The 27,528-nt window shown below is 42.1% G+C and overlaps 2 protein-coding genes across 9 annotated transcripts in view; one reads left to right on the top strand and one right to left on the bottom strand.

Annotated features, from left to right (window-relative positions):
- Positions 1–15,314, bottom strand: part of LOC124616433 (zinc finger protein 64-like) — a 108,561-nt gene extending 93,247 nt beyond the window's left edge. For both annotated transcript variants that reach the window (XM_047144744.1, XM_047144751.1), the window contains exon 1: positions 15,164–15,314. The gene's annotated coding sequence lies outside the window, so the exon portion shown is untranslated. The remainder of the gene's footprint in view (positions 1–15,163) is intronic.
- Positions 15,315–18,057: 2,743 nt separating this feature from the next.
- Positions 18,058–27,528, top strand: part of LOC124616394 (rabenosyn-5-like) — a 169,474-nt gene continuing 160,003 nt past the window's right edge. For 3 of the 7 annotated variants that reach the window (XR_006979862.1, XR_006979858.1, XM_047144717.1), the window contains exon 1: positions 18,058–18,187. The gene's annotated coding sequence lies outside the window, so the exon portion shown is untranslated. Of the gene's footprint in view, positions 18,188–19,363; positions 19,800–19,933; positions 20,107–27,528 lie in introns of those variants that run through there. The other 4 variants (XR_006979861.1, XR_006979860.1, XR_006979859.1 and 1 more) reach the window with 4 other exon arrangements.

Here is a 27,528-nt window from a genome sequence, read left to right as displayed (position 1 = left end):
GAGTATCCCTGGAGGACTCTTAAATTTATAACTATTTAAACTTGTCTACACTTCCCTCGTATCCAAGGTTAGCCACACCATAGCCAAGTACTTTCTCTATATGCCTGGCATAATACCCTCTTTGTTAGAATGTTCTGGATACTGTGTTGTGCGATTCAGTACATGAAGTCACATGATCTAGTATGTTAGATTGAGAGCACAGAACAGGTTTCATAGGATCGTCCCTCGCACATTTCCTGGGACTACAACAGTGTCTATGATATATAAATATGAGAAAAGAGGATGGACACAAAACCAAGAACAAGAGAAACAAGGAACCCACAAGCAGTTACACTCACTCCTTGGCTGACTCTTTCCTGAACTTCAATGCTGGCAGGCCGTTGGGCCTGAGTATTTGTAGCATTCTCATGATGAGTTGTTTTACTATATGGCAGTAATGGCATGCACCGCTGATTGAAGCAATGCTGCATTGATGAGTCATTAGGGGAGTCTTACCGCATGCTGACGTAATGTGTGGGTTGTTTTGCAGGTGGTTGTGTCATCAGCTGCGTGCATTTGGGACAATAAGTAGGTTACGTGTCCTGAAATACCTTGGTGTCATGGTATTCCATTTGCACTACAACAACTGACAATGTTTTTATAGCACAGATCTGAAGATAACAACAATGAAACTTGTTACACTCCTGGAAATTGAAATAAGAACACCGTGAATTCATTGTCCCAGGAAGGGGAAACTTTATTGACACATTCCTGGGGTCAGATACATCACATGATCACACTGACAGAACCACAGGCACATAGACACAGGCAACAGAGCATGCACAATGTCGGCACTAGTACAGTGTATATCCACCTTTCGCAGCAATGCAGGCTGCTATTCTCCCATGGAGACGATCGTAGAGATGCTGGATGTAGTCCTGTGGAACGGCTTGCCATGCCATTTCCACCTGGCGCCTCAGTTGGACCAGCGTTCGTGCTGGACGTGCAGACCGAGAGAGACGACGCTTCATCCAGTCCCAAACATGCTCAATGGGGGACAGATCCGGAGATCTTGCTGGCCAGGGTAGTTGACTTACACCTTCTAGAGCACGTTGGGTGGCACGGGATACATGCGGACGTGCATTGTCCTTTTGGAACAGCAAGTTCCCTTGCCGGTCTAGGAATGGTAGAACGATGGGTTCGATGACGGTTTGGATGTACCGTGCACTATTCAGTGTCCCCTCGACGATCACCAGTGGTGTACGGCCAGTGTAGGAGATCGCTCCCCACACCATGATGCCGGGTGTTGGCCCTGTGTGCCTCGGTCGTATGCAGTCCTGATTGTGGCGCTCACCTGCACGGCGCCAAACACGCACACGACCATCATTGGCACCAAGGCAGAAGCGACTCTCATCGCTGAAGACGACACGTCTCCATTCGTCCCTCCATTCACGCCTGTCGCGACACCACTGGAGGCGGGCTGCACGATGTTGGGGCGTGAGCGGAAGACGGCCTAACGGTGTGCGGGACCGTAGCCCAGCTTCATGGAGACGGTTGCGAATGGTCCTCGCCGATACCCCAGGAGCAACAGTGTCCCTAATTTGCTGGGAAGTGGCGGTGCGGTCCCCTACGGCACTGCGTAGGATCCTACGGTCTTGGCGTGCATCCGTGCGTCGCTGCGGTCCGGTCCCAGGTCGACGGGCACGTGCACCTTCCGCCGACCACTGGCGACAACATCGATGTACTGTGGAGACGTCACGCCCCACGTGTTAAGCAATTCGGCGGTACGTCCACCCGGCCTCCCGCATGCCCACTATACGCCCTCGCTCAAAGTCCGTCAACTGCACATACGGTTCACGTCCACGCTGTCGCGGCATGCTACCAATGTTAAAGACTGCGATGGAGCTCCGTATGCCACGGCAAACTGGCTGACACTGACGGCGGCGGTGCACAAATGCTGCGCAGCTAGCGCCATTCGACGGCCAACACCGCGGTTCCTGGTGTGTCCGCTGTGCCGTGCGTGTGATCATTGCTTGTACAGCTCTCTCGCAGTGTCCGGAGCAAGTATGGTGGGTCTGACACACCGGTGTCAATGTGTTCTTTTTTCCATTTCCAGGAGTGTATTAGAAGGAAGGAAAAATCCTTTCGTAAACCAAGATACAATGGAATCAAAGACATTAGTTTTCCAGTGGGCGCTGATTTACATTTGTGCTGTATCAGGATTTGAACCCAGGTCTCCTGCTTACTAGGCAGATGCGCTGACTACTATGTCATCCAGACACAGTGGTCACCACAACTACATGGACTACCCTAGCACGCCTCCCATCAGACCCAAATTCTCAACCTATACCGCACACAACTTGATGTGGTGCCCCTGCTCATTAGCCTCATTAGTCGTGAAATCTAGCCGATTCCCATACAAGATTGAACTTAGTGTGCATCTGCACCAAAGGGATCACTGGCAATTATCACCTTAATTACACATATGTAGTGTCTGTTCTTTCGGACATGTCTGAAAGAACAGGCAACATTTTGATCCTGCCACCACTTAGAATCAAGACACAAAGAAATTGAAGATATTAGCTGCCAGTGGGCACTGCATTATATCAATGGGGTGAGTTGAAAATCTGTGCCCGGCCGGAATTCGAACTTGGGTCTCCTGCTTCACATACAGATGCACTGACCACTCAGCCATCCACACACATTAGTCATCACAGTTGCACGGATTACCCTAGCACACCTACTCTCAGACCCAAATTCTCAACTTACGCCACAAAATACTTGATGTAATGCCCCTGCCCATTGCCCTCATCACTCATGGCAACTCAACAATTCCTGTAAGAGTTTGAGCTCAGTGTGCATGAGCATTGAAGGAATCACTGGCTGCCATCGTCTTAATTATATACATGTGGTTACTGTTCTTTTGGATATGTAAATGGTGAGCCTGTTAGCAGCCATAAAACATAGGATAGTATGTAAATCACTTTCCCAAGGATTTTACACCACCCATATGGCGCATATGCCGAAATGTGGAAACTTTAAAATGTATAACACAAATACATGAGAAATTCATGTAAATGTAAATGTAGGCTTCCGTGGCCATTGTCATAGTCAATAAAATTCTTCTTGGTGAGTCCGAATTGTCATCTGTAAAATTCTGACGTTTCGGCGACTCTTGCAAGGTGCCTTCCTCAGGGTGTATTGCTAACTGCTGAATGAGCACTAATTTGGATACTTATATACTATGGAGAAGTGCTATCATTGGATGTGAGGGTGAGAAGGAAGGGTATTAGGAGTTCATTTCACTGGTCTTTGCATTGCATGTTGTCATTGGCACAAATGGGCGTTTTCCATTGGAGTTTCCTTTACTGCTTGCCATTGGTGGAAGTTGGCGTACAAGAGACTGAGCAGCGGCTACAGTGTGGCATTATTCACTAACTGCCTAGTATCGACTACGTTGCGTCAGCGCTCTGTGTACCCTCCACCGCTGTGGCCTACCGCACGCCTGTTGCTCTGCGAGAGCTGTCCTTCCACAAAGCTGTCACAGCTGGTGGCTACGATGCTAGAAGTTGGTACCCGTCTTCTCTATTCGTATTGTCGTGTTGCTTGGCTATTTCTATAGCCTCTGTAATCTTCCTCCTCAGACTAAACGGCTGTTTCATCAGTACGCGGGCCTCTAGAAATTCAATCTTCATCCTGCACTGTTCCTGATGTTCTGCCACCGCTGATTTGTTGTATTGTTTGAGGCGGATATATCTCTCGTGCTCAGTTAACCTTGTGCTTATTGGATGCCGAGTCTCACCCACATACACCAGTCCACATTCGCACCCGATTTCATAAACTCCGGCAGCATGAAACTTGTCAACTGCATCTTTTGTCGAGCACAGAATGTCTTTTATTTTGTTGTTGCTACGAAAAATCGCCTTAATGCCTGCCCAACGGAGAATTTTGTGCAGACGTTCAGTAAACCCTTCTACATATGGTAGCACAATGGTGTTCTGTGCTTAATTCTGCATTTCCCTGTTGACCTCCTCCTTCGGCGTCATGGTTTTGTGTATCATTCTCATGTCGTAGCCATTAGCTACAAAAATGGACATGAGATTCTGTAGTTCAGCTTCCAGGTTGTGTTCATCACTGATCCTGTAGGCTCTCTTAGTTAAGGTTTGCAGGGCTGAATTCTTTTGCGTAGGATGGTGGTGGGAGGATGCATGCAGGTACCTGTCCGTGTTGGTGGGCTTCCTATAAACTCTGTGTCCAAGCATCCCCTCTGACTTACGGTAAACTTCCACATCGAGAAAAGGCAATACCCCGTTCTTTTCTGTTTCCACGGTAAAGTGAATTTTGCTGTGCTGCTGGCTGAGATGTTCGTGAAAGTTTTGAAGCTCTTCTTCTCCATGTGGCCAGATAACAAAGGCATCATCAACAAACCACAGCCAGCATTCTAGGTGTAATGGTGCAGACTGGACTGCTATTTCTTCGAACGCTTCCATAAAAATGTCTGCTGCGGCCGGTGAAAGAGGGGAACCCATAGCTACACCGTTTGTTGGTTGGTTGGTTGTGGGAAGAGACCAAACAGCAAGGTCATCGGTCTCATCGGATTAGGGAAGGAAGTCGGCCGTGCCCTTTCAAAGGAACCATCCCAGCATTTGCCTGGAGCGATTTAGGGAAATCACGGAAAACCTAAATCAGGATGGCCGGACGTGGGATTGAACCGTCGTCCTCCCGAATGCGAGTCCAGTGTGCTACCACTGCGCCACCTCGCTCGGTACACCGTTTGTCCGCTCATAAAAATCCCCTTTCCACCTGATATAGGCGGTCGACAAACAGTGGCGCACTAGCTCGCAGATATCAAGTGCCATGCGTTCCTCTAAGATGTTCATGGTGTCAGTCATGGGTACACTCGTGAACAAAGACTTCACATCAAAACTGACCATCAAATCCGTATCTGATAAAGTGCTATAAAATGGGTGGAGTCCTTGATGTATGAATCTATATGGCTCACTAAATGTCTAAGCTTCGGAGCCAATTCTTTTGCTAATTTGTAGGTCAGTGAGAGGCTACAGGATCAGTGATGAACACAATCTGCAAGCTGAACTACAGAACATCATGTCCATTTCTGGAGCAAATGGCTACAACATGAGGATGATATACAAAACCATAGCACAGAAGGAGTAGGGCAACAGGGAAATGCAGAACGAAGCACAGAACACCGCCGTGCTACCATATGTACAAGGGGTTGCTGAACGTCTGGGCAAAATTCTCTGTCGGGCGGGCACTAAGCCGATTTTTCGTAGCAACAACAAAATAAAAGACATTCTGGGACCGACGAAGGATGCAATTGACAAGTTTCATGCTGCTGGAGTTTATGAAATCGGGTGCCAATGTGGACTGGTGTATGTAGGTGAGACTCGGCATCCAATAAGCACAAGGTTAACTGAACACGAGAGATAAATCTGCTTCAAACAATACAACAAATCAGCGGTGGCAGAACATCAGGAACAGTGCAGGATGAAGATCAAATTTTGAGAGGCTCGCGTACTGGTGAAACAGCTGTTTAGTTTGAAGAGGAAGATTAGAGAGGCTATTGACATAGCCATGTGACCCGACAATATGAATAGAGAAGACGGGTACTGACTTCCAACATCTTGGCTGCCAGCTGTGACAGCTTTGCGGAAGGACAGCACTTGCAGAGGAACAGGCGTGCGGTAGGCCACAGCAGTGGAGAGTACACAGAGTGCTGACACGGCCTAGTCGATACTAGGCAGTTAGTAAATAACGCTATGCTGTAGTCGCCGCTCAGTCTCCTATTCGCCGATTCCCCCCAACAGCAAGCAATAAAGGAAACTCCAGTTGAAAACGCCCATTTATGCCAATGACAACACGCAATGCAAAGACCAATAAAATGAACTCCTAGTACCCTTCCTCCTCACCTTCACATCCAATGACAGCACTCCTCCATAGTATATAAGTATCCAAATTAGTGCTCATTCAGCAGTTAGCAATAAACCCTGAGGAAGGCGCCTTGCAACAGTCACCGAAACGTCAGAATTTCACAGATGACAATGCGGCCTCAAACCCAGAAGAATTGAATTACAATGAAATGAACACCCTTAGCTGCTTACAGGCGTTGACATAAATCAACGGGGACAGATGAAAATGTGTGCCCCGACCAGGACTCGAGCCCGGGATCTCCTGCTTACATGGCAGATGCTCTATCCATCTGAGCCACTGAGGACACAGAGGATAGTGCGACTGCAGGGATTTATCTCTGGCACGCCTCCCGCGAAACCCACATTCTCAATGTATTGTCCCGCACTACATTCGTAGTGCCCCTGCCCATTATACTCATTACTCGTGGCGTGTTGCTGATTCCCGTATGAGTTCGGGCACCGTTTGTGCATTCGCACAGAAGAAGAAGATGGTCAAGTGGCCAGTGAGATGAAAATGTGTGCCCCGACTGGAATTTTATTGACATGAGGAATTCGTCACATGAAATATACACAATTGCACAGAACCAATAATTTCTAAAAAAAAAAAAAAAAATAAGAGTCAAGCAGAAAATCTGTAAGAGCCATATGAAGATGGATTTGAAATAAATCCAAAACCAGTATTAGTTTCATTTAATTTTTTTTTTTTAAATCCATAGCTATTGCTGGTTGCTGCTTCAAATTAGTGAAAAGTTTTCTTGCGTCAGTGGTTCACAGGCATTATGTCTGATGATGTAGTGAAAACTGCACAATATTTCAACAAGACAGCTACTCATGATCTTCAGGTGCAGTGGCTCACGAATATATGTGCTGGCTCGCCAGAAAAGTGCAGGTGCCAAAAGGTGGGGACATAATACCATCGTAAACAAATCACAGAGGACGTCGACATCCAGTGCCCCTTTCCTGAGAAATGGGCCATGGTCTCTGCATGCATGACATGGGGAAAGCACAGCTGCACACCATGGTCCAGTGTACATGTGGGCTTGGTGTTGGCGCCCAGTTCAAGTGTCCTGACTTCAATCCCATGCCTGTATTGACTCATTGGATTCATTCCTCTGTGCCTGACGGTGCCTCGATACTGCCAATCCTGGTTTCCATACATTGCTAAGTTGAGATCCTGCGTCCATGTTAATCAGTTCGGTAGTTATACACACGAGGCTCGTTCAATAAGTAAGGTGCCACATTTTTTCCCCTCAGAACATATTTATTTTTAAGAGTCAGAATTTGGGGGCAATATACATCAACATGCCTTATTCATTTCCTATTTTTCTAAGCAGTCTCCATCATGTTCTATGGCTGTAAGCCAACATTGTGGAAGAGCATGTATTCCCTGATGGTAAAAACTCTTGTCCTGTTGGCGTAGCCATGTTTTCACTGCATGACTGACACTCTTGTCATCTTCAAAGTGTGTTCCCCATAGAGAATTTCTAAGCAGCCCAGAGAAATGGAAGTCCAAGGGTGCCAGGTCTGGATGTAGGGTGGATCATTGCAGATGCACTTCCAATGCTGACCGACAACTGTGGAGAAAATTGTCCAGTTGTGATGCACCAGTCAGCATGAATAACGGCATCTGCACGATTCAGTTTGTCTGGGGCAGTAGCTGTGACAGAACATCCCGAGTGTAACTGATCATGGAGCTCTGTTTTTACAGCACACCTACTCTCAGACCCAAATTCTCAACTTATGCCACAAAATACTTGATGTAATGCTCCTGCCCATTACCCTCATCACTCGTGGCAACTCAACAATTCCTGTAAGAGTTTGAGCTCAGTGTGCATGTGTATTGAAGGAATCACTGGCTGCCATCATCTTAATTGTATACATGTGGTTACTGTTCTTTTGGATATGTAAATGTTGGGCCTGCTAGCAGCCATAAAACATAGGATAGTATGTAAACCACTTTCCTAAGAATTTAACACCACTCATATAGTGCACATGCCAAAATGTGGAAACTTTAAAATGTATAACACAAATACACGAGAAATTCATGTAAATGTAAACGTAGGCTTCCGTGGCCATTGTCATAGTCAATAAAATTCTTCTGGGTTTGAGTGTGCATTGTCATCTGTAAAATTCCGACGTTTCGGCACCTGTTGCAAGGTGCCTTCCTCAGGGTGTATTGCTAACTGCTGAATGAGCACTAATTTGAATACTTATATACTATGGAGAAGTGCTATCATTGGATGTGAGGGTGAGGAGGAGGGGTATTAGGAGTTCATTTCACTGGTCTTTGCATTGCATGTTGTCATTGGCACAAATTGGCGTTTTCCATTGAAGTTTCCTTTACTGCTTGCCATTGGTGGAAGTTGGCGAACAGGAGACTGAGCAGTGACTATAGTGTAGGATTATTTACTAACTGCCTAGTATCGACTACGTCGCGTCAGCACTCTGTGTACCCTCCACCACTGTGCCCTACTGCACGCCTGTTGCTCTGCGAGAGCTGTCCTTCCACAAAGCTGTCACAGCTGGCAGCTAAGACGCTAGAAGTTGGTACCCGTCTTCTCTATTCGATTTTTCTGCACACAAGAATTCAATAATAGCACACTGCTTGTAATGTGACTTGTATGTAGACGCCATTTTGACGCTTTACTACAGCTCTGCCATCTGCCAGAACCATTTGAAACTTCACCAGCGCACAGAACAAACATCAAACATGAAGCACCAACAAGGACATTTGTCTATGTATATTAATGGCTTTTTTTTAAAAAAAATATGGGAAATTACTTATTGAACAACCCTTGTATTTCAACTGCTTCTCTACTGATGGAGTCCCAATGTGTGGAGAAGGATGAAAAGATCTTTGTCTCTCCATAACTGGTGCTAAATATAGCCTGTGTCAAGACAGTGTTAAACAACAGCACACTTTCTAGCTGACCTAACCTAGTGTGACATCTCTGTTCATCACATCATGGAGGGGAGAAAAGAGACTTTCATCCTCATGGAGTTCCCCATTTTCTTCTGGATTTTATTGAGGTTTAGTGTGCACTTGTTGAAATGCTAAGCAGATTTGAAATGCATTTCAACCAGTGTGAACTAAATCTCAAGAAAACCCCAATAAATCCCAAGAAAACTCAGAAAAAATGAACTCCACTAGGATGTTTTTTCAACCTAATGTTGTAGTGTGTCCTTTAAGATTGGCAGGCCATTCAAGAAACATCAAATAAAGTGTATCTTCCCCCCTCCAGTGTGACTGCAAACGATTCTGGGTTCTGTTAAAGACAACTTAGATCTAAGGAGAGCCGGAATAGACAAAATACTGTGCTAGTGTGGGAAACCACACAGTGACCAGAAGTGTTGCACTGTTACAGATAGATGCGATGAATGTGGACATCACATCAGGTTAAGTTCGCCAGAAAAGTGTGCTATTGCTGAACACTATCTTGACATGGGATAGCATGATTTACGGGCCATGAACGATAATTTCATATGCCTCCGTGTACTAGGACTGCATCATTAAAGAAGTAGTTGAAATATGTTTAAATACCAACCTGTTTAACAGGGGCATGGGATTTCAACTTAGTAAGGCATCAAAACCAGCACTGGCAGTACTAAGGCATTGTCGGCCCCATATGAACAAATCCTACGAGTCAATACAGATGAGGAATCGAAGTCAGGACACTTGAACTAAGCACCAACAGCCTGCCCATGAATGTCCGGGCTGTGACTTGCAGCCATGATTTTCCTACACCACACATGCCATTTCCCTGGCAGGGGACTCTGGATGTCGATGTAATCTACGATTTCTCTACAATGACATTATAGCTCCACCACTTGGCAGTGACACTTTTCTAGCAAGCCAATGCAGCAGCATGTCAATAATTCTGAGCAGCTGTTTTGATGAAATATTGTGCAGTTTTCACATCATCCAATGCCGCACCCTTGAGCCACTGAAGCATTTATTACATGGGGTAAGCCTTACACAGCACAAAACTTTTGTTGTTGGGACTCATGCATAAGATTTTGTTTAGTTCATCAATATGGTTACAGACCTCCTACAAGGCTTTATCTCAAAAGTGAGAAATGTACCATTAATATAATGTCTACAAAAACCTGGTGTTATTAATCTGTTGTCCTTATTTTAGTGTTTCTTGCTCATGAAGGCAATAAAATGTGTGATGTTAGATGTTGGTATCATTGTTGAAACCTGTACAGCAATGGAGATGTAGATTTGTGGACATACTTCCTGGGCGTGGCACAACTTGGAAAATTTTTTTATGGTGGCAATGAATTACTTACACAGCACACATGTCCCCTACTTTGGGAAACCAAAGTGGAATTTGTAGAGTCATATGAACGATGATAGTCCCACTGATGAGATGGCTGGTCGCAGCTATATCTGAAACTTCAATGCGCCAGAGGTATGGTGGGCCTGTGGTAAGACCATATCTATGCTGTGTGTGGTGCATCTCTTGTACATCAGCTGCCTGCATGTAGTTGATGGTGTCATCCTTCTCTTCTGGTTGGAGCAAAAGCTGTCTCCTGATGCCTCCACTGTAAGGATGGAAACTGTACCCTTTGTAGTGGCTATGACATGGGGAATAGCGCAGGAACAACAGCTCAGAAGAGTTCAGCCCATCTATGTTGGAAGCTTCAGCATTTCATTGTCTATGGATGGAGACCAATTTGCTGAGAACACAGCACCAGCTGTAGGTAAAAACCTAGATTTGTTGCCCATATATGCATTTCCCAGATCAAACATATCCACAATGGTTGAAGTAGTTTGATGAGATGGGCTATTTCATGTGGTGGTGTTAACTATCTAGAAACCTTTGGGCCTCATGGCATCACATGTGAAGAGCAGCATCCTCACTTGGCATCTATCACAGTGTGATACTGGTTGCTGGAGTGTCAATGGTGGTGGTAGCTGCCTATTGCAGTCTATTAGGGCGAAAGGGGGTTCAGGGCATTTTGAGATTCATGCATCCCTACACAATGGTGAACATCTACACATTCCAATGTCTGTAACTGGTGTCAAGAATTGCTGGCAACCAAACGTTTATACCCAACTGGGTTTTGTGTGTTTGGGGAAATGGGCAAAGCAGAAGTACAGTTATGGGTTGATGGCCATGACAAAATTCTGTTGTGCTCTCTTTGATAGGCATGATCCTCTATGTAGTCAGAAAGTTTTAACATGAGTCCAGCAGAGGATGACAAATCAAATACTTTTCAGCTGTCTAATTTCAAAAACTTTTATTTTATTTGGCTATCAGTTTCGCTGATTTACTACATCACCTTCAGGCCTCCTGACTGGCATGTAGGAAGACTCAAACCTTGGTTCTGATCAAATTATGGGCCAGCATTCAAATACTGGTGTCTGCAGATTTCCGCTTGATACAGCAATCACTTCCATCATCAACTGATTGTGGCCGAAAGAGATTCAATGATAACTGTTTCTTACTTGGTGTAGGCATATAGGAAAACTTGATTAATAGTACTGTGAGAATATTTTCTAGAAAGAAGTCACTTTATTATCTACTATGTGACCTTGATAATTTTCTTTCTGTAAATTTGCTCTGAACAGCCTACTTTTATGTTTTTATATATTTTCCTTCTTAATTAATATTCACTGACTATCACAAATGATCAACAGCTGTTATACTGTACCCTTCTATTCTGACTGGGAATGTTACTGTGGGGAACAAACCAAAGCTGGACATCAATAACTCTCTAAGTGTTCTCGATTATAAAGAATGCAATTATGTCCCATTTATTCCTAGAAAGTTTCATTAACATCTCCCTCTAATTACTTAAGGAAGTTTAAAACATTTACAGTTGCTGGCCTCTAGAAGGTGTGACAGTTAAATAATGAGGCAGTGTAAATCATGCAGGATGAGGCTGATATTGGAATGCTGCCGACATTGACACTTTCAGTGCTACAAACTAGTGTTTCACCTTTCTATAAGCTTCAGTTTGGTTTTGAGGCTTGGTTCTAGATGACACTGTTGTGTAGCAGTAGTGATATCAGTATTCCTTGTGAAATTAAAAATCGGCATTGAAATGTTTTCAAGTGTTGAAGAAGCTGTTTGGTGATAACACTTTTCGCTTGCATGAGTTTTTCGTTGGTACAAATGACTTTCTGAAGATCAGGGAAAGGTTGATGATGATGAATATCCTGACTGACCTGCGACTGCAAGAACTGAAATAAATGTTCAGAAAGTTAAAAAAAAAATGTGTTGGGAAGGCCAGTCAATGTCGGAGTATTTAAATGATTGCCGACATGGTTAACACTAACAAAGAGATAGTAGAGCAAATGTTGCATGACACAATAGACCCGAGAAAAGCTTGTCCAAAAACTGTCCTCAAAACCTCACTCAGAAACAAAAAGACAATAAAAAGAACACATGCTCTGACATGCAACAACTCACAGAACAATCAGACTCACTCACAAATGTTATCGTGTGTGAAGGAAAAATGGATTTTCCAGTTTGAGCTGTAAATAAAGAAGCCATCAATGCACAGGATCATCAAGAATGAAAAATGTGCGAATGAGGCAGTCAAAACTGATAGAATGCTGATCTTTTTTATGTATATCAACTTGAGTCTAGATCAGGGCTAGTGGTAGTCAGTGGTGTTCCTCTATTGCTCATGGGTTGACAATGCACCAGTTTCACGTAGACAGTAGAATGATACTTTTTTGTAACCAATGAGAGTAGAGAGATGAATCAATGAATGTCTAGCACTGAAATAGTGGTTGAACACTTTTCTATTACATAATATGTCCACAGCTTGTGGCCTCGCAGTAGCGTTCTCGCTTCCCGAGCACGGGGTCCCGGGTTCGATTCCCGGCGGGGTCAGGGATTTTTCCTGCCTCGAGATGACTGGGTGTTGTTGTGTCGTCTTCATCATCATCATTCATCCCCATTATGGTCGGAGGATGGCAAACCACCTCCACTAGGACCTTGCCTAGTAAGGCGGCGCGGGTCTCCCGCGTCGCCCCCCTATGCTCTGTAAAGAAGTATGGGACTCATCATCATCATCATCAATGTAGATATTCTGAATCTTCCATGCAGTTTTAGCTTTTATAACAAAAAGTTTATTAAATATGGCAAAGTGCATCAAATATGGCATGAATGTAGACATCGGGCTATGCCACAGATCAGTCTGTTACAACAACCTTTCACTGCCCTTGCATATTCATCGGCTTCAGCAACCCAAAACAGATCATCATCTTCCAAACTAAACTACGCCTTGGGCTACACTACTGATCAGCTTGTCACCACAGCCAATAACGTTCCCTTCCCTTCTCTCTCTCTCTCTCTTTTTTTTTTTTTTTTTTTTTTTTTTGGGGGGGGGGGGGGGAGGAGGAGGAGGCAGGGGGGTTTGTTCATGACCACAATCTAGCCTGAATTTCTATGACTCCAAATGATATACTATTACGTACAGCACAATTATAGAGTCTTTAATTTTCTGTAATGGGGTCATTCCATATCAATTCAACCAATTTGAGAAAATGTTCCAGCTGATAGTCTCAGATTTGGCTGAAATTTAGCACAACAATGCTACCAAGTGTGGAAGACTCATGTACAAAATTTTAAGTTCCCCGGCCAATTACAGAATTATGGCTTGTGAAAGAAGGTGGCGTGACCCGGAAATTGAAACCCACATCTGGCAATCTATATTCAGACCCAACTTCAGGTCTGCATCATCACTATTAGTTGCTAAATCATGTTAAAAAGAAACATAATCAAATACATCTCTGTCAACTTCCATTGCACACAAATGTTTTGCAATAACATGCTGAAATTTTGAGATATATATCATTATGGTCTACTTATGCAGTGTGTGAAATTTGGCTTGGATACTACTTGTCCTTTTTGTGCTACCACACTTCTAAAATCCATGTTTTTCAGGTAATTTTTCAAATTTTTGTATTTTCATGTGCATGTAACTCAGTTTTTGTGACTGATATGGGCATGATGAGTTCTGTGTGTGTTTAGGCCACATTAAGCTTACCACAAAAAAATTAATACTCTTTTTCAGTGAATTATATTTAGCATAGAGGGCACCTACAATATGTAACTTTTAATGTAGGCCTATTACATTTTAATCACATTTTGGAATTTTTTATTTTCCCTCAGAAATATGTTGTTGGTGTTTTGATTCATGGAGTGTGTTCTCTAAATGGATGTTACTGGGTTGTAAAAATTTCCCTGGACTGTGTGGAATAGTTCCAGAGTTATTAAGATCTGAAGCTGGGTCCACATTTTTTCACAAGTCATAATTCTGGAACTAATTGGCAGGGGAAACTAATACTTTGTACACGAGTGTTCCACACATGGTAGAATTAGTGTACTGACTTTCAGTCAAATCTGAGACTATGAGCTGGAGCCCCTGGTTGAACCGACATGGAATGACCCAATACTGTTTCCTCGATAATTTAAAAGATTTAATATGCTGCAAGTAAACCTCCTCCCAAGAAGAAATCAGAGGCACAAAAACAAAAGGGTACTAAAATCATCAATGGTTACAAAGATTTTCACAAAGTATTATGTAACCACATTTTGTTTTCTTATGGAAGCCACATCATGTTCTAGGGCTTTTTACACAAAAGTATTATCAATATTTATAGTAAATTTTGGGACAAGACTGATATGCTAATGGACTTTCCGCCGTCATTTTCCTGACAATGACAACATGAATGATGCAAAACATATGTGGAAACTCTCAAAGAACGGAAACCTGAAAACTTTACACACATATCATAATCCTTTCATGTCTTCTTCTTATGATCCTTTCTGCTCTACTGAACTCGTAATTTATTAGCATGTGGGACTTCTTTGGCTGTAAAACTTGTCCACTGACTCTATCACAGCTTGCATGACACAGTGAAGGAATATCAGGCTGACCTACACCTGAGCATCAGAACTGCACTAACCCAACTGAACAGAATAGATAACAACAGGTTGTAGCAAATGTACACAGTTCTAAGAGTGTAAACGTACACAATTATAAGTGCTAGCATTTGCGAGTTCATAGTTGTCTAGCTCCAGTCGCAATATTTTCTCCTTTTTAGATTCTTGGTTTGGTTTGCAGCCATAACCACGACAGTTATCTACTATTTTTCCGCGATCACGTACGTCTTTTCATTTTTTTCGCTGTTTTCTAAATTAGAAAATGAACAAATGTACCTACAGAAAATAAATAAGCCTACTTGGATTCTGAAATATTAAGCAGGTTAGTTAGTAAACAATACTCACATGGTTGTCAGAGCTGCAAAACTAACTTTACTCTGATTAGGCCCACTTAATCACGTTCTATGAATACCCTGACGAAAATACATATTTCAAAATCAAGGCGCACTTCGAAATTGTTTACATGCATTCATACACACAAAACAAGCGAAACACCCACAATTAGTGGTGGGCAGGAAATCGCGTATCTGTTAGAAATCACAGTGACTGAGAAGTCACAGATATCACAGTAGCAACTTTACAGAATCTAACTGCGATTTCAGTCACAGTTAGCAGTCGCAAGTAGTATTTCACATTGAAAGACGTGAGCCATCTATTGGTCGAATTTAGCACTGCTTTCTGCGATTTCAGTGACAAGTCGCAACTAAGAGTCGCAAGTAGCAACTAAAAAGCGCGGTTAACAGTGGCATCTGTTGACCGAAGTTCGTACTACGTCCATCTCTGCGGTACGCTATGGAGTCGAACTGCGATTTCCGTGACAAGTCGCAACTAAGAGTCGCAAGTAGCAACTAGAAAGCGCGGTTAACAGTGCCATCTGTGGGTCAAAGTTCGTACTACGTCCAACTCTGCGGTACGCTATGGAGTCTAACTGCGATTTCCGTGACAAGTCGCAACTAAGAGTCGCAAGTAGCAACTAAAAAGCGCGGTTAACAGTGCCATCTGTGGGTCAAAGTTCGTACTACGTCCATCTCTGCGATACGCTATGGAGTCTAACTGCGATTTCCGTGACAAGTCGCAACTAAGAGTCACAAGTAGCAACTAAAAAGCGCAGTTAGCACTGCCATCTGTTGAGCAAAGTTCATACTACGCTATTCGCTACCGAGTCAAACTGCGATTTCTGTGACAAATCGCAACTAAGAGTCGCAAGTAGCAACTAAAAAGCGCAGTTAACATACTTCTCCTAGTGTCATCTGTTGACCGACGTATGTACGTTATGAGAGCCTTGTGCCTCACGAGATCGATGTGCTGTGTGTGCATGTGAAGGGGTTATTTCAATAGTGGTACAAGTCCATTTTTGTTAATTTTGAGATATAGAGTCGTAAAGTTAAATGAGTGCTGAAAAATCTGCAGTTGAGATACCAGAAATATTCACCATATGGCTTCTTGCTAGAGATGAGCCTTTATTTATGTTTGTTTGGATCACTAATTTCAGAAGCATTATAGACAGAAAAGTGTAGGTAATGGACTTGTACCACTATTGAAATAAGCTCTTCATATTATATGACGACATGCACATTCAGCATCAGTTATGGTTGGTCAAATACTGCTGTGACTCTGAATGTATTATATTAGTAAGAAGCGACATTGCCTTTTTCTCCTGAAAATATCGAGTAACGTAACAAATGTGTTTGATTCTGCTTCCAATATGACAGTTTTGGTTAATACTCCACATGCCTACAGGACTTTGCAATGTTAACACAGCAGAACTCAGACATCTGTATAAGTGTAGAGAAATGAAAACAGTCATATGAATGCCTCACAGTTCAAGACTCGGGAGAAAAGTTTTACACCTGGTGTTCTACATGGCAACTTCACACACAAGAACTTTTTGCCGACACTACTACCACCTACATAAGTAAGCTTTTCCTGTGTCACTTTCAAGTAATGCACTTAAGCTATTCCTGATTTAACTGGAAGATCTGTACTTCCCACTTTCATATCAACAGCCTCAAAATGCATATTGTAGACTTCGGGATATGTTACAGGTCAGTGTCACACCAAGATTGTGGAGAAAGGGGGGGGGGGGGGGGCGGCATGTCACTCTCCAACAAGTGTTTACCAATAAATAAGTGGCGGAAAATTACGGGTATAGGACGGCTTAACATGTGGAAAATGAGATTTTTATTATTCACTCAATGTATTTAACATTTATTATTCCTTTAAAATCGCACAACAACTTCAATAAAACACTTTAATCAGTCATACACTTATTTCATAATTATTTCACTTTTAAACTGCAAATCCTCTAAGAGCTGTCTTGAATCTTCACGAGTCTCTCTCAACAGCCTTGATGTGGATAGATATGTACAGCAACCAGTAATCAGTCAGAACTGCGTCTGCAAAAACACAAGGATTGTTAAACAATTTTTGCTGTCACTAATTACTAGCAATATAATTGACAGAGTAGATTGCTAATATTTGCTATATCACATTTGCTAATATTTGCTATATCACATTCGCAAGAACGATCTCACTGAAGTAATTAAGTCCATCAAAACGCTTAGAAACTAACCTGTCGTCTTACGAAAACGGTCTAAAGACTGGCAATTTCTTCAGATCTGTTGACAATGATATTTTGAATTATCACTTTACTGAGTGACTGAAATGTAGTTCAGGTACCTATGAACATAACAATATGTTAGAATTCATTTTCTAAACACGAACTATTACGGTACTGTGCGGCTACTTACATATTAATTACACTATTAATATTTTCACAGTTGTTTCTTTAATACAAAATTAAAGCCAACGGAAGAATAAACGTAAAACATACTTACCAATGACAGGTTTGTTGAGATGCAATTTTCTGTGTGGACAGATGTAACTTTTTCATACGGTGGTACGTCGCAGCAATCGCAGGAGTCACAGAAATCGCAGAAGTAGCAGAAGTCACAGAAATCGCAGAAGTAGCAGAAGTCACAGAAGTAGCAGAAGTCGCAGAAGTAGCAGAAGTCGCAGAAATCGCGGAAGTAGCAGAAGTAGCAGTGGCGGAGGGATACGCGACTTAGGTTCCTTAACTGCGATTCTTAACTGCGACAAATCACAGTTAAGAATAACAGATACTGAAAAGTAGCATTCACAGAAATCACTGATATCGGAAAATCGCAGTTTAGCCCATCACTGCCCACAATCCTGTTCAAAGACGCTACTAATCGGTACGTACATCAGAGTTGTTAATGGGGGCGTGAAAGCACAGATGTTGCATGAAAGAATTGACGTTGAAGTGTTTTGATTATCAGATGGAGATCATATAGGAATTTATTTAGTTAATGTTTGCAGAAACATTTTTCAACGTATAAGCAGTCCTTCGTAAGTATTTGTGCTGCTCACAGTACTTATGAGAATTATTCTGAATTTGTAAACAATTCAGAGTGTACTGACAAGCATGTTGCAGAACAATTTTCATTTAAAAATGTCATTCGGTTGCCTTGCATTTGGCAATACGCAGACATTTCTGAGGAATAAATCTAACATGCATGGTGTGAAAACTTAGAGGAATATTTTCCAGCTACTACAATTCCATGAAGCATTTTGCAACCCCCCACCCCCAAACACCCCTTTAATACCGTCACTACTTCCGAAACGAGACTACCGATACCTTAAGCAAGAAGCGGCATTTTGTCCGTGCTGCATTTTAATTTTTTTGTGCAGCTAATGCTCTGGAGACCTATTGTGCTTTTCTTGATCTTGTTTACAATGTTCTGCTTATATTAAACGTTCATCTTTATCTGTATATGAAGCTGTTTACCGCGTTTTTGGAAGCATATGAAATTATATACATACAAATCATCATCGTTTGTTTCCTAAAACTCCTAGACGGTAGTAGCGTAATTCGGCCCACTCTTTAAAATTGTATTTGTTTCTGAAAGTTGCACGTAGATTCATTTGATTACCCATCATTGTGGAGATGCTCAGCACAGAATTCTTACAATCGTTTACAAGGTTTTCTGAAGTCCACCTTATACATACTAATGGCAAATGAGGAGCGAATGTCTGAATAAAAATGTCACTCGGGAAAATAATGAAAACAGTAAAGACCAGTATTCAAAGCACCAAGTCTTATGCAAATTGCATAGGCCTACTGAGCATAAAAGCTCTGGATCTATAAAAAATGTGTGGCACTCACTGGAAGATTTGCTTATTGTTTGTAGATATGTGCACAGCTAATAAACACCACACTTATGCAAACTAGGCAGCAAGAAGCAAGATTCACACAATTAGTTTATTAGATTAGATTCAGTTTTCGTTCCATAAACCCAAAAAATGAGATGATTCTTGTGGGTGTGGAACATGTCAGAAAATGGCGTTTTGGTGAGTCTGTAATAGGCTGATTGGTTCTTGCAACTAAGTGGTATTAATGTAGCATACATGTCACCAAGTTACTGATACAGGATTTCTCCCTCCACCCCCCCCCCCCCCACCCCCCCACAAAAATAAATAAATAAATGGGAAAGCATACAAAATATATATCAAGCTAATATGCTCATCATCTTACACTTACTACTGAGTACAAAGTACTAGTGAAATTGAAAATAACAATGGCAGAAGACTTCTTAAGGCACCCACACACGAAACAAAATCAGTGTAAGTCTGATACATAGTCTATATAGAGAGCATTTAGGATATAGTTCTGTGTCACTGGTTACACTACACTATCAACTGGCATCATCACATTCTGTGTTGTCAGAGAATGAAATGAATTTTGGAATTTGTAAACAATGTGCCAATACAGTTGTGGCGTCGTCAGCATGGCAGAAATGTGAGCCTCAAGAAATGCCCAGTGGGTGACATAACTAATAATACAAAGAGTTTACCTAACAAAACTGATGAACTAACAGGACTGCCATAGGAATAGTGGATTTTTTGTGGGGAAACACAACTTGAAAACTATACAACAAACCAAAAACAAAAATGGAAGTAAGTAAGTAAATAATTCATATAATTCAAATAATATTTTAATATGAATCATTATTTGCATTAAACATATATTTGTGTAGTAAACAACACAATCTAAGCTGCACCCCCAACCATCTCAGTGTTTCCCCGTCTACACAGGACAGCAAGAGTCGAGGAAAATCAAATGTGTGCATGTGGCATACACAGGTAAACAGTGCACATGGATGACACTTACAACTGAGACATTCAACCAAAAATATGGCAGACATGAGCCACATAACTTTCGAAGTAACTCTTCAGACAATACACCAGTGGATCGTATTGTTCACTAGGTGCAAATTTTTTTTTTCAGTTTTAGTTTGATGCTGGTGTTTCATAATTTTGCCAATACTCTGCAAACTGTTGAATGTTAACATGCTTTTTAGTTCTCTTTTAAACGTAATAGTTATGAAATTTGCTAAATTCTTTGAGACAAAGCAATGAATAAAAGATTTGATTGATATGACACACTTTTTTTTTTATCTAATGCAGTTCTGTGCATTTTTCCTCAAAAAATCATCTTATGTTTCCTGTTTCACATTACTGTTTAATACTATGACTTAATGAGGCTGTTTTTATTTTTTTAAATTTCCCTCCTCTATTGCCTTTGACAACACCCTTTTATGATTCCTACAACTCTCATCTGGAGTTGTAAGTTTGTTGTGCCATGCTTATGTTACTCCATGCCTTAACAAAATGTGTATGAAGAAATAATGTGAATGCTGCATTGTGTCTGTTTTGCATTCTTAACATGTAATAACTTTCACTTTGTTCTTTGTTCCTATCTCAATTGACTGTATGTCCATACTCATAAGAAATTTTTGTGAGAGGCCTCTCGAACTCTACAGTTTCCAAATTCCATTACTGGGTTACATTTGTCACTGATGCTTAAGTTAGCTAAAGCTCATCAGTAGGGTCGTATGAATAAAAAAGAATACTCTCTGCAGAAGATTCTCAGATGAAAAGAAAACTCTCTTAGAAAGTTCTCTGTTTCACATGAATGAAAAGTTCGAAGCATATTCTTTGATGAGGGAGCTCTTTCTCACTACCTTCCCTCCTTCTCGAGAAGGTTCTCACTCTGTGTTGTGTGCCACATCAGATACAAAGCACAAGCATTATCTTCCATTTAATTCAGCTCATTCCAACAGGTGAACTAATCAATGTGCGAACATGGAACTGGCATCAGTGTGTTCTGGAAGAGCTCCACTATGATTAGATTTTAATTTTATGTATGGCAACAAATTATTAAGAATATTATGGACAGTTCACAAAAATGAATTTTCTGACAATGTTATTGATTTTTCAACATGTGGGGAACTTCTTTGCTACTGAAGTTAGGTGAACAAATTATACAAATGAAATCTTAAGAATACATCATGTTTTCATCTACTCCAAACTGGAACTCTATTTACCACAAGATGATTCTGGCTAAATATAACACACAATGGTCCATTCACTTGTGAAGTAGTTAGGTGGTTGCCCATGTGCTTTCATTACGAGAAACAGATCACTAGCTTTGTAATTAAGCATTATTAATTTTTTCTGATCCACCCACTTATTTCTAACATATCAAAAATAGTATGTATTCTGCCAGAAAACATATGTAATTTTGTTACATAGCTACTTACAGTAGTAAACTAAGAACTCTAATCATGCCGCTGAATCAGACTGTGGTTCATTTCTGTGGTGATGCAGCGGGTTTCATTATGGGTATGTGCACCTTCCCTATACTGTCCCTACATGCTTGTTTCATTCCATGTCACTTGGCAATGTTGCGTCTAAATATTTAATCAACGTCACTGTGTAAAGCGGCACACTACTGATACTGTATTTGACATTACAGGATTATTTTTTGTGCTCATCTGCATTAACTTAGATTTTATATAAAAACAAAGATGAGGTGACTTACCGAACAAAAGTGCTGGCAGGTCGATAGACACACAAACAAACACAAACACACACACAAAATTCAAGCTTTCGCAACAAACTGTTGCCTCATCAGGAAAGAGGAAAGGAGAGGGGAAGACGAAAGGAAGTGGGTTTTAAGGGAGAGGGTAAGGAGTCATTCCAATCCCGGGAGCGGAAAGACTTACCTTAGGGGGAAAAAAGGACAGGTATACACTCGCACACACGCACATATCCATCCACACATACAGACATATTGGGTCTTTAAATATGTCTGTATGTGTGGATGGATATGTGCGTGTGTGCGAGTGTATACCTGTCCTTTTTTCCCCCTAAGGTAAGTCTTTCCGCTCCCGGGATTGGAATGACTCCTTACCCTCTCCCTTAAAACCCACTTCCTTTCGTCTTCCCCTCTCCTTTCCTCTTTCCTGATGAGGCAACAGTTTGTTGCGAAAGCTTGAATTTTGTGTGTGTGTTTGTGTTTGTTTGTGTGTCTATCGACCTGCCAGCACTTTTGTTCGGTAAGTCACCTCATCTTTGTTTTTATATTAATTTTTTCCACGTGGAATGTTTCCTTCCATTATATTAACTTAGATTTTTCTACATTTAAAGCCAGGTGCCATTCATCACACAACCAGAAATATTGCGTAAGTCATCTTGTATATTCCTACAGCCAATGATGACACCTTCCATACACCACACCATCACCACCAAACAGCCATAAATTGCTGCTCATCCAGTCCATCAGGCCATTTATTTATATAGAGAATAAAAGGTGTCGTAACACTTCTGTGGGGCACTGCTGACACCATTCTCTCTGATGAATGCTTGCCATTGAGAACAGCATACTGGATTCTATTGCTTAAGAAGTCTTTGAGCCACTCATGTATCTGGAAACCTATTGCATATTCTTGTACCTTCGCTAACAGTCTGCAGGTCAAATGCTTTCCTGAAATCTTTGGAATATGGAAGCTGCCTGTTGCCCATCATCCATGGTTTACAGGATATTGTCAGACAAGGGCAAACTGCATTATGTGTGAGCAATGAGTTCTAAATCTGTGCTGAATTGTGGACAGAAGGTCTTCCATTTCAAGGATATTTGTTATATGTGAACTAAGAATATGTTCAAGAAGCCCGGGCAAACCAATGTTACGTATATTGGTCTGTAATTTTGCTGGTCTGTTCTTTTACTGTTGTTAAATAAAGGAGACGTTTGTACCTCTTTCCAGTCAGTTGGGGCCTTTGTGCTGGGTAAGAGATTCACAATAAATGATAGCCAAGTAAGGGACCAATGCCACTGAGTACTCTGTGTAAAACTGAATTGGGATTCCATCTGTACCTGTTGACTTATATGTTTTCAACTCTTTCAGTCGTTTCTCTATCCCATGGATATGTCCTCCTTACAGAAGTCTCTGTGATGGTACTACGATGGTATGTTTGTATGATCCTCCTGCATAAATAATTTCTTTAATGTGCAATTTAAAACTCTGGCCTCCCTTCTGGTGTCTTCTATTGCCATACCAGGCTGGTCAACAAGTGACTGGGTGGAAACCTTTACCCAAGTAGCAATTTGACATAGGACCAGAATTTTCTTGGGTTCTTCGCAAGATCTTTTGCTAAGATATGACAGTGGTGGTCATTTGTGTGGTTTGCAAATCAGTCTTTTTACAAATGCATGAATTTGTACTAGCTTTTGCCTGTCATCTGCATGTTCTAACTTGAGATACCTGTGTTGGTGCCAACTGTCCAGGTAGCAAATGTTCTTTGACTTCATTCCAGATGCCACTATCATACAGGCTGCCATCTGGAATGCTGCCACTGCTGATTCTTTGATGACCACAACAGAGATGATGCCCTTTGTATAGCTGAAAATGGTCTATGAGAATATTTATAATTTTGTTTGCACATGTTTGCCCTTTATGGGCTGTACACTTTTCAAGCTATTTGCTGTTGTTCATTTTGACTTTATGGCCATTATGAAGCAACCTACAAAACATATCAAACAGAGAAAGAATAAAACATGTAATTTGTATAACAAATATACATAAAAATGCACGAAATGGAAAGAGTCATCAATTTGATATAGGAGAAATGTACTACCTGCTAAGTTTCCTTTCAAATCTGACCCTCACAAAGACCACGTTAGATGAAGTCATGAAAACACTCACTTGAAGAATGAATGATGCAAGGTTGCATTTCTGCCTGTATATAGTATGGCCATTTGTGAGTTCAGTGTTGACCAGGGGAGGAACAACAATGATGCACAAGCATTTAACACATTTTACAAGATGTTTGTCAGCTCCCTTTCTGATATTAGGTTGTTCCCTTTCAAGCATGTGTTTGAAAAAGCGGTGTCTAGGCCAGTTTGCCATCTCAGAAAGATTATTTGTCAAAAAGCAGTGACATTTGGGAAGTAGACTGGAGTACTATCTCCCTATATGGTGACTAACACTTCTTCTTATGTCTGTGCACAATAGTAGTAATTAATTATAACTACAAGATGTGGTACAAGGTTTGTTTGTTTATTCATCCATCCAAGGATCATCTTAAAATGATGTAGGACTTGTCATCATTTTACAGTTAAAATAAATAGATCGAAAATATACACACACAGAGTATGTAAGTATGTAGCCTAAAGTTATCAACAGACACACACACACAAAAGGCAGAAAACTTGCTATCTTTCTTGAGCTCTAAAAAAGACACACACACACACACACACACCTAGGGTGATGTGGGAGTTGTGTCAGGTGGGTTTAATGGAAATGAAGAGAGGTCAAGGGCAGGAAGAGGGGTTGGGGTGGGTAGCTAGCAACCTGGAAGGAGGCAGCCAGCTTGCTGGGTAGGAATGCAGGAGGGAGGGGTGATGGGCACATGACCTAGGTATGTGATGCACAGGCGGTGTTGTCAGTGGTGAGCAGCACAACTGAAAGTGATGTGGAGAGGTGAATTGGGAGGGAGTATAGGACAGAGGAAGGAGAAGCTGTTGGGTGGAGGGTGAGGGGGGCAATCAGTTAGGGGGGTGCCATGTGGCTTAGGAGGGTGCCATGTGGGTGTCCATGGCTGTGCTGTGGATGCGAGGCAAGGTGTTCAGATTGTGAAGGTAGATGACTCGTAAAAAGTTTGGCTTAGAAGGGTGCCATGTGGGTGTCCATGGCTGTGCTGTGGATCTGTGTATATATGTTCACCCTGAGATTAGGGTGGTTCTGGGAGCAAAGGGTGTGTTGTAATGTGCCTCCCATCTGCACAGTTCAGGAAAGCTGGTGTTGAGGGAAGGATTGAGATGGCGTAGGCTGTAAAGCAGCCATTGAAATTGAGCATGTATTGCTCAGCTACATATTGTATCACTGGGTATCTATTTTACTCTTTCCCATAGTTTACTTGTGGCCATTCATTCTGGTGGACAGCTGGTGTTGTCAAGATAACATAAAAAGCTGTGCAATGATTGCAGGGAAGTTGGTATGTGATGTGGCTGCTTTCACAGGTGGCCTGGCCACTGTTGGGGTAGGACAAGACTGTGACAGGACTGGAGTAGAAGTTGCCAGGTGAGTGGATTTGGCAGATCTTGCACCTTGGTCTACCACAGGAGTATAATCCCTGGGATGGATTCTTTTGGTGTGGAATGGATTATAGCGGCTGAAATGCAGGTAATGTTTGCAGCTAATAGGTTTAATATGGATGTGGCTGGTACCATCGGAGAGTTGGAGGTTAGCATCAAGGAAGGTGGCATGTTGGGTTGAGGATGGTGATGTGGATGCGAGGCAAGGTGTTCAGATTGTGAAAGTAGATGACTCGTAAAAAGTTTGGCTTAGGAGGGTGCCATGTGGGTGTCCATGGCTGTGCTGTGGATCTGTGTATATATGTTCTCAAACCTTCACCGTCCACTGTTCCCCAGCAGCTCCGACACCCATGCGTCACATAACAAGTTCATGCACCTGCCATCACTCCTTCCTGCGTTCCTAGCCAGCAAACGGATGCCTCTCACAAGCCTCCTACCTCTGTGTTCCTCTACCAACCCCACCTGAAACAATCCCCACACAATCCTAGTCTACCTGTTGAACTCACTCTTGGTATTTTGCACCCAGCTGGGGCACAGGGATGTGTGTGCATGCATGTATTTTGTGTGTGTGTGTGTGTGTGTGTGTGTGTGTGTGTGTGTGTGTGTGTGTTTGTTTGTATTGTATTGTAGCTTAAGAAAGGATACACTCCAAAGCTACCAAGTAGCCTGTCTTTTTTGTGTGCGCCTGTTGACACCACAACGCTTCTGATTTTCCTTGAGGGGTTTCGTTTATTCCTGAAGTATTTACATTCTTCCTTAAGGTTCTTACAATGAATATGTAAATATGCTTGTGTGAGAAAAATTCAGGTGGTTAGTTATGGCTTTGGTTATGGGACCACCTTGGCATTCGCCTAAAAAGATTAAGGAAAACCACAGGGAACCAAAATCAGATGGCCAGACAGAGCAAACTCCATCCTCTTGTATATGAGGTTAGTATCATAACAACTGCACGCCGTATTTGGCTGGTCCCTATTGTACAATGTTCTTTAATATACACACAGTTTACTCCAGATAACTTTTAATATAAACAAATCTTTACTGTTAATCACTGCACACATAAACAACAGCCACTTTTGGCTCCTGAATGATGAACATGCTGTACTGGTCGTCACATTAACTCCAGTCTGTTTGGAAAACTGACCCTGGGCCTGTAAACATGCCACTGTGCTCGATATATGTCTTTGTGTCCTCCCCTCGGTTAATCTGAAAAATTGAGTCAGCATCCCCCATTATGAGTGAGATGTTGAACTCAGGAGAATGACAAGACATTACTATCATGCACTTTATACAATGAAGAGCCAAAGAAACTCGTACACCTATCTAACAACATGTAGGGCACCTGTAAGCATGCAGAAGTGCTGCGACATGACATGACATGGACTCAACTAATGTCTGAAGTAGTGCTGGAGGGAATCGACACCATGAAACCTGCAGGGCTGTTCATAAATCCATAAGAGTATGAGGGGGTGGAGATCTCTTCTGAACAGCATGTGGTAAGGCATCCCAGATATGCTCAATAATGTTCATGTCTGAGGAGTCTGGTGGCCAGCGGAAGTGTTTAAACTCAGAATTGTGTTCCTGTAGCCACTCTAGCAATGTGGGGTGTCACATTGTCCTGTTGGAATTGCTCAAGTCCATCGGAATGCACAATGGACATGAATGAATGCAGGTATCAGACAGATTTCTTACATACCTTACTTATGTGTCACATGTCAGAGTCGGATCTAGACATATCAGGGGTCCTATATCACTCCAACTTTCCCACACCATTACAGAGCCTCCACCAGGTTGAACAGTCCCCTGCTGACATGCAGGGTCCATGGATTTATGAAGTTGTCTCCATACTCGTACATGTCCATCCACTAAATACAATTTGAAGAGAGACTCGTCCCATCAGGCAAGATGTTTCCAATCATCAAGGCTCCAATGTCAGTGTTGATGGGCCCAGGCAAGGCGTAAATCTTTGTGTCATGGAGTCATCAAGGGTACATGAGTGGGCCTTTGGCTCTGAAAGCCCATATCGATGATGTTTCATTGAATTGTTTGCAAGCTGACATTTGTTGTTGGCTCAGCTTTGAAATCTGCAGCAATTTGTGGAAGGGTTGAAGGATTCTCTTCAGCCATCATTGGTGCCATTCGTGCAGGATCTTTTTTCTTCTTCAGCGATGTTGGATATTTGACGTTTTACCGGATTCCTGATATTCATGGTACAGTCTCACTACCTTGGAGATGCTGTTTCCCATCGGTCGTG

This window comes from Schistocerca americana, chromosome 1 (assembly GCF_021461395.2).
Source record: "Schistocerca americana isolate TAMUIC-IGC-003095 chromosome 1, iqSchAmer2.1, whole genome shotgun sequence".
NCBI classification, from domain to species: domain Eukaryota; kingdom Metazoa; phylum Arthropoda; class Insecta; order Orthoptera; family Acrididae; genus Schistocerca; species Schistocerca americana.
Note: the sequence above shows the minus strand (reverse complement) of the source record. Positions and strands in the feature narration are given on the sequence as shown.